This window comes from Hordeum vulgare, chromosome 4H, assembly GCF_904849725.1.
Source record: "Hordeum vulgare subsp. vulgare chromosome 4H, MorexV3_pseudomolecules_assembly, whole genome shotgun sequence".
NCBI classification, from domain to species: Eukaryota; Viridiplantae; Streptophyta; class Magnoliopsida; order Poales; family Poaceae; genus Hordeum; species Hordeum vulgare.
The window spans coordinates 381356552-381361085 of NC_058521.1; positions in this window are offsets into that span (position 1 = coordinate 381356552).

Sequence of the window (4534 nt, forward strand, 5' to 3'; positions counted from 1 at the left end):
ATTTATTTTACTCCTCTCTTTGATGACTTGCCGGCATATTCAATATGCTGACCTACACGGCTGCAACGTATCATGTTGCAGAGTACTTTTCCGACGAGGAGTGAGGCTACGATCTACGCTCAGCGACATGCCCTTGGAGTCGGATGGACTCGTCTACCTGATGCTTCCGCTAGTCTTCGTTAGATATCTCATGAGTTGGCCTTCAGCCACTTTATTGTAATCCTTTATTGTAATAAAGTACTCTTTATGAGATTTCGATTAATAAAGCTGTGTGATTGAACTCTTGAATATATACATTGTGTACTGTGTGTGTACCAGCATGATCTTGGGATGGTACGGAAACACCAGAGGCTTGACTCGTCTTGAGTCGGGTCGCTACAGAATGACACGTCGAGATCGGTGCCGATGGGCCAGTGTGTCACCGGGTCCTTCTCCTCGTTGAAGATGTAATCCAAGAATGGGTGGGGGTCGCTGTTGGCCTCCGGCATTTGGTTGCATAGCAAGGGATCGACGTCAACCTCCAAGTTTTGGTTCCCTGGCAAGGGGTTGTGTGGGGGTGCCGACTTTTGGGTTGAGATTACCGAATGCATGTGTTTAGTGATCCCAGAGTTCAATGCTCACTAAACACATAGATACTGAATAACAAGAGTCCTACATCCATAAATAACGATTGATACAGATAGGGCCATTGTGGCCAACTCATTACATAAATAACAATTGATACAGATAGGTGAACATACTACTTGGCGCAGATAACTTGGAAGATAATGTGAACCCTTGCCATCTGCCTTAACCTACACACATTCTGACTGGGAAGCATCCTAGATCGTGTGTCCGTCTCTGACGACGAACTCTTCTCCGTACTCCGGTTCTTCCATGCCTAGCCAAGTAAATAACAAGTGGCAAGCCAATGCGTAAATTGAATGTACTCGCAAGAAACCCATGATGCAAACTATGCAAAATGAAGAATTATATAATTATAGAATACAGTCTTTGCGGAAAGCAAGTTTTTTTCCTTCAATGTAACAACATGGTGATGTTCTTGCATGGTCATGCATCATAAGGCAAGTGGTAACCACACGAGCAGGTTACAGATATCAACATTCATTCCGAGGGTTGAACACCTCATGTTCACCCACTATGCCAAGTCACCCGACTTGACTCAAGTAGCCTCTTTCTCGTATACACCTATGTCACGCACGCACACTTGGTTTATGCGAAAACAACTGGACGTAGTTTAAGCAGAATTAGCCAACTGTCCTTGACCGTGGACATGACTATTCGAATAGTTTTACACCCTACAGAGGTGTCACGCTGTACCCACAAGACTCGGGGAGCTTCCGTGTCAACCACGACTCGTGGTATATAACATACCCAAGGTAAGCACGCAAACAATGCCTCTCCCCTAACGACACTAGACAAAGAGTCCACTCGATTGGTACCCGGCCCACATGATGTACATCTTATGAGTCTCACTCTAGATCATATCATCCATGCGGGGACCTACGGTGTGCCCGGAACGTGTAAAAACAGCATAGTCCTCCTACCTGGCATGACCCCGTCCCGAGAGCGACCATGTCACTCCAGTTACTAGTAATGCTGGCTCTTTGCTAGCACCGACCAGAGTAATCAACAAAACCCCATCCCACAAGGGGTATCGTGGTCCCAGATGTGAGGTTTGGATGGTCGAAACTTCTTAAATCTCTCCTTCTTTTCGAAACAACGCACACACACAAAACTTCCTTCCAGGACACCACTTCTTTCTCCAGTAGTCACCATATCAACTCATCACCCTCGGGCATTAGTGGCACCCGACGGGTTTTTTGAAAAGCTTTTGAAATCACCTCCATGTTACCATGCATCACCATGCATATGCTCATCCTATGCGTAGCATTACTATCAACATAATGACTATTTATCCGTGTGATCCTCATAGATGTTAGGGTCATGCTTAAATGCAAGTCCTATCAAAGAACCGTCGAAAATGCCACATTGAGGGGTTTACCGACTCAATCAGGAACATATGCATCGAAATGGAATATTAAACATGGCATGCATGAAATATTCTTCTCACACATGGTCAAAGGGTTGCTTTCCTTGATCAGCAAAGTCTCCTGGCTCTTCCAGGTCTGTGGGTCCAAGTCCTTCGTCAATCATGTGATATATTGTTGCGATAATAATATAAAATAATAAGAATTACAACAAAAACAAGGCACACAATCCACTTCTAAAATGTTACCCTATTCTGTAGAATACGAGTTTCATTTCTAAAAATATTTGTTTCTGAATTTGGAGTGAAAAGATCTTTGAAACCTTTTTAACAGTGGCTGAAATGTCCTTATTCTAGGTTTTAAAATAAACCTGTATACAAAAGTTTTTGTAAAAATTATAGAAATAATTTTATTAAATTATGGTGGAAACATTATTTCAATTAGAAATATTAATAACCCTGTGGAATTTAATTAAATAAATCTTGAAAATAAAAATAAAAAGGCCAAGTGGCGAGGCTTGAGCCAACTAGTAGCTGGGCTGGCCCAACTCGCCGACCAGCCAAACAGCCTAGGCGCACGCGTGGCGTCACACGGGGCCCTACGCCCAGTGACTGGGATGGGAAGAGAGAGAGGAAAAGACATAGATAAGTGTTACACCCCTTTCATGTCGTCTTCTACCTCGCAACAAGGAGAAGGGAGAGGTCACCGGTGGCAGCAGAAGCAACGGCGAGGAAGGGCGAGTGGAGGAATGGGTACCTCACACTCCCACCTTTCGGGTGGTGGTCAAGGAAGAGCCTGAGGTGGCTGGAGTCGCTGGCGACAAGCTGGCTGCTGCGTAAGCTTTTCGGAGATGGATGGTGATGACGGTCAGAGAGTGGAAACGGTCAGGGAGAGACGATGGTGAAGCAATACACTACTGCGGTCAGGATTGGGGCCAAAAGAGCGCTGGAACAGGCCTGGGTCCCGAGATCGACTGAGCTTCAACGCGGCGGCGCCTCGGTCGATCTCAAGCACTGGTGCTTGGATAGCTCGGGTGGGGGTCGGGAGGCAATTGGAGGTGTGGTGAGTTCGAAGGGGGGAAGAGAAGAGCCAGGGAGGGCTATTTATAGGAGCTCCATGGTCCATCATGTGGTGGTGCGCCGGCGAGGTTGCTGCAATGGTGTGAGAGGAAGAGAGGGTCCTTGGGCGTATCTGGGGTCTTCATGGGTGACGCCTACGTGAGGGACAGGGCCACGCCTTTGACATGTCGTGGTGGCAAGCTTCGCCTAACGAGCTCGGGTGCATCATGGCTCTTGATCCTCTTTGGCTTACAAGTATCCATGTTTGGGCGATCACAATAGGGAAACTCATTCTCTTTGATACTAATAGCATCCATGTTTGGATGGCCTCCTTGGCGGGACTCATCCTCTTGGGCGGCTTATTTAATCAATAAAGACTCATGCTCAAAATATAGGCTCAAATGGCAGAGACCCTGAATTTTGTGGGCGCCGGATTTATTGATGTGATGTAAAGAGTACACAACTACGGAACATGAGCATGGATCCATTGGATACTTATCCATGTACATAGATAAGGATCCAATGGATCTAAGTATAGTAAGGCCGCAAATGAGCAATGTTCCATGGGCGGGTTGCCTCTTCCTCCCAGGTTGGCTTGTCAGGGCGAAGATAAATCAAGTAATAGGAGTTGTTGCGAAGGTTATTGCTGATGACGAAAGGTCCTTCCCATGGAGGTGAAAGCTTGTGCATGCATGCATGATCTTGAATCAACCAAGCACCAAGTCGCCCTCTTGAAAGACCCAGCTCTTGACCCGTCGACCGTGGTAACGATGTAGATTGTGTTGGTAGATAGCCGATCGTGTTGCGGCTAAGTCATGATCCTCCTCAAGAGCATCCAAAGAATTCTGACGTGCTTGATCATTATCGGATTCTACGTATGTCGCGACTCGGGGAGAATCGTGCCTTATATCGTTTGGAAGAACCACATCCACCCCAATGATGAGGAAAAAAGAGTGTAACCAGTAGATCTGTTTGGTGTTGTCGTAATGCTCCAAAGTATATAAGGAAGCTCTTCGACCCAACAACCCGGAGTGCGCTGCAGAGGAAACATGAGCCGTGGCTTCATTCCACGCAAAATTTCCTGGTTAGCCCGCTCAGCTTGACCATTGGAATGTGGATAAGCAACTGCAGACACATCAAGCCGGATGTGCTCTCGTTGACAAAACTCCTTCATTGCCACCTTAGACAAATTAGTACCATTACCACTAATGATGCTATGGGGATAACCAAAACGGAAAATCAATTTCTTGAGGAACTTGATTGTTGTCTCTGCCTCACAGTTGATGACCGGCTCTGCTTCAACCCACTTGGTAAATATATCAACGGCCACTAACAGAAGGGTCTTTTTGTCGGAAGACATTTTCAACGGGACAACCATATCAAGCACCAAAACTGTGAAAGGCCATGTAATTGGGATCATGCGCAACTCCTGAGCTCGCACACGTACTTGACGTCCAAATTTCTGACATCCATCAGATTGGCACA